The following is a 6,994-nucleotide window of genomic DNA, read 5'->3' as shown; positions in this document are numbered from 1 at the left end:
ATCTGTGAATCTGTTAGGGCAGTAAGGTGGTAGTGATATGGCCCTTGACTAGCCTCTCTAAGCACTTCATGGTGACAGAAGTGAATGCTATGGGGCGATAGTCATTTAGTTCAGTTACCTTGGCTTGCTTGGGTACAAGAATAATGGTGGAATAATTGAAACATGTGGGGATGGCAGACAAGGATAGAGACAGATTGAATATGTCTGTAAAAACTCCAGCCAGCTGGTCTGCACATGCTCTGAGGACGCGGCTTGGGATGCCGTCCGGCTGTCAGCCATTTAAGAGTTAACAGTCCCTGCCACGTGCGTCTTGCGTCCTAGCCGATGAATTGCAACTACACTTTGTCCCTGTTCTGACTTTTTGCTTCTTTGATTGCCATACGGAGTTTGAAGCTGGTCTGTTTGTACTCATCCATGTTCCGGGTCACCTTACTGGGGTTGAATGTGGTGGTTCGCGGTTTCAGTTTTGCGCAAATACTGCCATCTATCCCTGGTTTTTGGTATGTTAACTCTTTGCTGTACACACAGAAACATGACATATTTTTTTATTTATTTAACAGTCAAGCCATCTCTAACACTGAATCAAGTACCTAACATTATAGCACCATCGTAGTTTATTATTTAAAAAATTGGCATATGTGTTGATTCAATAATTACGCATTACGTTTTTTGTTCGACTGAGACAAGGGAAACTCAGTCCCTGAAATGACAAAAATAACTAAGTCAGTCAGCAAAGAGTCAATTTTGTATTTAATGTCAACAAGATGGTCATACACTCACATAACGTGACGTTCAGTACTTGTATTGCACAAAACGATACATGATACTTTTCACTAACACTTTACATTAATGTAAATCTGGTACCCTCACTTTAATAAAATACATGTTTGAATACTTTGGAAAAGGTTCAACATTACACACATCTACACTACTTTATGTCAAGTAAATGTGAATTAAGGCACTCATTATCTCACTATAAAACACAAGTATCAACCTAATGGGACATGCAGTCAGGGTTGGACCCATCAATTAAGCAATTTTACAGACACGCCAACCATCACCATATCATCTACTCTGCCTCATCACACTCATTCTTTCCTCAGTTCACCTCATCCAGTTCCCTATACATCCAAAACCAACAGAATTAACTACAAACTAGCTAGTACTACTACATGTTACTATAAACTATTCATGGGCCGTGTGCATTTCCTGTTGGTGTATCCTGAGGTAGCTTCTCTCTGAGAACCTCTTCCCACAGTGCATACAGGCGAATGGTCTTTCTCCCATGTGGACCTTCAGATACATCTTCAGCTGGTGCTGGTGGGAGAACCTCTTCTCACACTGGGGAAGTTGTAGGATTTCTCCCCTGTGTGGACCCTCTGGTGCCTTTTCAGGTTGAATGAGTGTGAGAAACTAGCCTGGCACACATGGCAGCTGAACGGTTTCTCCCCCGTGTGCATCCTCTGGTGCCTCTTTAGGTTGGAAGAGTCGGAGAAACTAGCCCGGCACAGGTGGCAGCTGAATGGTTTCTCCCCCGTGTGCATCCTCTGGTGGATCTCCACCTGTTTGGGGAAACTGAAGGCTTTCCCACAGAATGAACACGGAAAGCGCTTCTCTTTTCCACCAGATCTACTGATAGAGTTACCACTACTGTCATTTGTCAAAGGGCTTGTGTAGCCATTCAGTGTTGAGGCACTGGCATTGTCTGAGGTCTGGTTTAACATTAGGAGAGTGTGAGGAGGATGAAGGCCAGGAAGTGTCTCTGTTGTCGGAGGATCCATGTTCCAGTTGATAGATCCTATAGAAGGCAGGCTGAAGGTAGCACCTGGCGCCATCAGTATCTCTGAATCACAACTATAGGAGCAGGACGGAGCATCGCTAGCCGAGTCTGTTCTCTCCCGCCGCATACTGACACCTCCCCGTCCCCGCGGACCAAATCTACGCCTCGCCCTGGTCTCAGCCAGTCTGTTGTCATGGAGACTAAGTTTGTTTGTTGTTTTGTGTTCAACTGTCTGTTTCTGGTTGTGGTTAACAGCGTTGTTCCCCAGCCCAGAGTTGAAGACGCTGTCCCATCCACTGACCTCCACTATGTCTCCTCTAGTCCTGGCCTGCTCAGTGATGTCATCCCCTGGGCCTTTGGCTGCACCAGTCTGGGTCTGGAAATCTAAGATGGTTGCCCAGTCTCCTCTGTTAGCCTCCAGCCAACCACCTGCAGCAACAGGTTATAAAATAGACTTCAAAAACATGGCAGAGAATTCTACCATTCTCCATATCTTTAGTCAATTACCTGGTGAAGTTCATACATTATAATGTGTGTGTTTTGGTAACTAAACATACATTGTATTGATTTAATTTTATGAATGAAGAAAATTAAGAAAAAATAGTAACCAGGTGCATCACTATTCCTATTGAAGCTCTATTACTGTATGTAGGCTATATGTATTTCACCCTTACCTTGCTCCCCCATCTTTAGTCCGCTCAGCAGATCAATACTCACTGGTCCGTCTTCTATTGTCTCCTCTTTGACCAGCAGCAGATCAGGCTTCCCATCCTCCATGTCTACTGACTGTAAGAGATACAGAGTGAGAGGGTGTTGGATCAAGAAATCTGATATGAATACCTTGCTATGGGGCATCTTCTGGTTGGGCAATGAGGGATTAATATGAGTATTATGCAAACATGTTAGTTGATTTTATTTCTTGACACTAATGATTTGATCATTCAAGAGGTATGGTCCCGCACTTAAGACAACGAATCAAGACCTGGGCCAGTATCCACAAAGAGTCTGAGGAGAAGTGCTGATCTAGGATCAGTTTTGCCTTTTAGATCATAATGAATAAAATTATATCTTAGATCAGCACTCCTGCTCTGAGACACTTTGTGGATACTGGCCCTGACCTAATACCATTCGGACAGTAGTTCAGTTGGCTCACCTCATTGAGACTCTGTGTGGTCCTGTGCTGCTCAGCTGGTTCCTCTGTGGGTTCAGGAGGAGGTGTAGTCTGGTTGTCCTCAATGACCATGGTCCCCTCAGGGTTCCCCAGACCCTCCTCCTCCTCCTTCACCAGCAGCATCTCTGGACCCTCCTCCTCCTGGAAGAGACAGGTGATACAGATTACACAGACATACACTCCCCCAGCTATGTACACACAGATAATAAACACACTTTCAACATGGAGTGTTTACCCATCCCCACTGTTTGAGTCCTATATAATTTCACAAAGTCAAATTCCTGTACATGCAAATGTAACTGCAAAATTATTGGCACCCTTGATAAATATCAGGGAAGATACTATAGTTTATCAAGAGTGTCAATAATTTAGGACCCCATTCTATATTTCTTATATACAGTATATATAATGAAGTAGTTGAATGGAAGTAATGAAACACATCATACACAGTACAAACTCAATATATAACAGACTTTTTAGGCTTATATATATATATATATATATATATATATATATATATATATCTCACACAATGTCTGGATGCAATATTCTACTCAAGAATATTCAACACTGATAATGTTACTGTCTTTATTACAAATGAATGTCAATTTTTTTCTGCTGAAAACAATGAAAATTAATCTTTGTCTTTAATGCAGGGTTTGATCTAAACGTCAGAAGCTATCGAGTGGAATGGTTACTTTCTATAGCTAGGTATCCATTCAATTGATGACAGATTTTCAAGAAAATATGCGGATGTTCCCACCAGTTGTTTGTTTCCACCAAACAGACTTGTTGCAGATAAAACTCAGTGCTTGATGACGTAGTGCACACAAAACATACCTTTTCGCTTAAGTTTTCATGTACAGAATAAACATCAAAAGTACAATATTTCCATTCAATGTTTCCATCACATTTTCAACTCTACCGTTTTGTCACAAACTATTGCGTTAAATAGCAAATGTACCTACTCTGGTCTTGGTACCTGCGCTCTAGTCAACAGCTCGCAGATACAGTGGAGGTAGGCTATCCACATTATGAGATTATTATGGCAACGAACAAGAATATTTATCCATGACAGCTGCCATGATTTTCATCTGTGGATGGAAACATGGTTTATGCAATAGAGTGGAATGTTTTTTCTGCTGGTGTATCCTGAGGTAGCACCTCTCTGAGAACCTCTTCCCGCAGTGCGTACCACCGAATGGCCTTTCTCCTGTGTGGACCATCTGGTGTCTCTTCAGGTGGTGCTGGTGGGAGAACCTCTTCTCACACTGGGGGCAACTGTAGGATTTCTCCTGTGTGGACCATCTGGTGCCTCTTCAGTTGGCCAGCTTGTGTAAAGCGCATATGACCCTGGGTACAGATGAAGGATTTCACCACCATTTGGTTCCTATACACTACTACTGTACTGGTTCCAGTCCTCTCTTGACAGGTCAGTCTGTGTCTCTAAACCCAAGGGCATGTTGTCAGGGTCCCAATGGGTTTGAATCGTCCTCATGCTCGGGTTACCGTAAAGTAAATACTCTGAGCCAGGAGCAGGAAAGCCCAGTCTTTGTGGTCAGACCCTGTGTGCAAGAGCCTTTGTGTTTAAAGTCTCTGTGTCTGTCTCTGACTTGAAGACGGTGTTCTGAATTCTACTGACCTCTGTGATGCTGCGGCAGGGCCTGGGTTGGGGCGTGGCGGCACGGTTCTCTGTGGCAACAGGGGGCGCTCCAATCTCGATGTCTCTTCTGTGTTGTGGGACCTCTCCTTCAGACCTCTCCTGCTTGACCCCAGGACCTGCAGCTTCTCCATCTGCAGACTGAGACAAGAGAGGAGGTTAATATCGGTACATGAGTTGAATTGGATAACAATGTCATCGGGAAGTCTCACAAACTCCCCTATGGCAGATAAATGAGGAAGTACATGACTGAATAGCTGAGGGGAGCCTTTCTGAAATTAATGGGCCACATTTGACGTACTGTAATTTTTCATGTTACACTATGACACTAACCTCTATCATGATAACGTGCTGGGTTGAGGTTCCACTCCCCTCATCTATAGCTGGCTTCACAAAGCTCCTGTGGCCTCTAGTGAGATGTCCTTCACCTGAGAGTGTGATCGGAGGAAAAGAGTTGGTTAGGTACTGTCAATGCTCAACGCTAGATTGTACACTATTGACATTGTCTACAACTGTGTAAAGTTCATGATGCCGTTGACCTTAAAGAGCTCCAGGACCAAAGATCCACCACCATACTTTACAGTAGGGCGTGGGGTTATTTTCTGCTCATGCATTCTCATTTCAACGACAAACCCACCACATTCTCATTTCGATGACAAACCCACCACTGGTGTGTGTGGCCATAGACCTCCATTTCATGTTATTCAACAAATGATTCTGATTAATAAGCCTGTAATACACAATTAATTGGTATTTACAGCCTGAAACATTCTTGCAAAATTGTGTAAATGTACATACTATACATTTAAACTTACTCGAGCAGCTGTGAAATTTGAGACAAAATATAGACTGGAAAGTATTGTTTACCCAACTTTTCAGAGAGCTGGTAGGTATATGGTTTAGCTTGGCACTGAGGTAAAATTAATTTATACTGGATATTTGTTTTTCATCGTCAATAGCTATTGAACCAAGCATGCCAGGACAATGAAAATGGTATATTCTGAATCAGGGGAGGATTGAGAACAATCCAGTTACTACCAGTTGATATTACAGTTTCAATAAATGAATCTTAAATGGAGCTTGCTTTTTAAATGACTGAATATATACGGGGAAATTTAGCAATTCGGACTTTATCTCTAATGGTTATGATAAATTAGGCATTGTTGCAATCTGTTGGCATATAGATAAATGCACACATTTTTTCCAGTGCGGGCCTTGTGTTCTAAAAATATACCCCCCCCCACATTGGACTACTCTGAAAAAAAGCATGCGAGTACTCCAACAGTCAAATGTCAATGCCCATCCCATTTAGTTTCAGGCTGTATATATCAATTCATTGTGTATTACAGCCTGATTAATATGACAAGCAACAAATGTAAATGCCTGGAGTTTGCTTACATGGCACTTGGAATGGAACCGGTCCTTTGGTGAAATTAAAATAGAGCCTATTAATGCCTATTTGGTAATCTGGCCCTGGATGTAAGGTAACACTTCTCAGAACTTGTTAATACACTATTTATTGATTGATTATGTTCCATGCATCACTTTTTAAAAATTGATGTATGACAATAGGAAATTCAATAAAGAATCTTTGTGCAAGAAGAATTTGTTCTTAATTGACCTGGCTGGTTAAATAAAAATATATGTGCAAGATAGCCTTGTAATCAGGGGAAGTATGGTATACAATCCAAAAACTGATAAAGACCCAATTCTGTAACACATCTGAACACATGCGCAGAGGGGAATGGGGCGACAGGGCCCGCAGCCTTCTGCAGAATGTACCTCTTGTCATTCCTCTGTATCGGTCGAGGATCTTGACACTACTGGGACGACTGGCGAGGACGCGCTCTCTCGTTGTCATCTCTTCCCGCTCCCGTGCCACCTTCAGATCCAGTAGCTCTAGTTTCCTCCGCAATGCCCTGTTTTCTTTCTGGCTTTGAGTTATTTCCAAACGAAACACTGCATAGTCGTCGTCTACGAGTTTACAGATATCTGCCACGGCTGCATTGGCTAGCACCTCCATGATGGAGGCTATTTGAGTGTGAAAAACCATACAGTCAGCCATTGTTAGCAGTTAGCAGTTAGCTAGATAACATATGAACCAATTCCTGTCTCCAGCGCGAATTAAAGACTACCTCTGGGGTAAGTGTGTGATGCTGTGAAGTTTAATTAATCATATTTTGTGTTCCAGGGTGTTAATAAACGTCTAGATCACAATAACAATGATAACATCGAAATCGTTCTTGGTCCTTGTTCCCTTCCGTTTACTTAAGAGAAATGATCTTATTGGTTGGCGTCATAGCTGGAAGGGTGTAGTTAAATGAAAATGTATGCGTGCTGTTCTTTGAAATACGGTATTGCTTATTACATTACATCAAATCTC

General features: G+C 42.4%; 1 pseudogene; it reads right to left on the bottom strand.

Moving 5' to 3' along the window:
* Positions 1 to 733: 733 nt before the first annotated feature.
* LOC135506864 (uncharacterized) lies at positions 734 to 6,676 on the bottom strand (annotated as a pseudogene).
* Positions 6,677 to 6,994: the final 318 nt, after the last annotated feature.

This window comes from Oncorhynchus masou, chromosome 20, assembly GCF_036934945.1.
Source record: "Oncorhynchus masou masou isolate Uvic2021 chromosome 20, UVic_Omas_1.1, whole genome shotgun sequence".
Classification (NCBI taxonomy): Eukaryota; Metazoa; Chordata; class Actinopteri; order Salmoniformes; family Salmonidae; genus Oncorhynchus; species Oncorhynchus masou.
The sequence above is the reverse complement of the archived record's forward strand: the minus strand, read 5'-3'. Positions and strand labels throughout refer to the sequence as shown.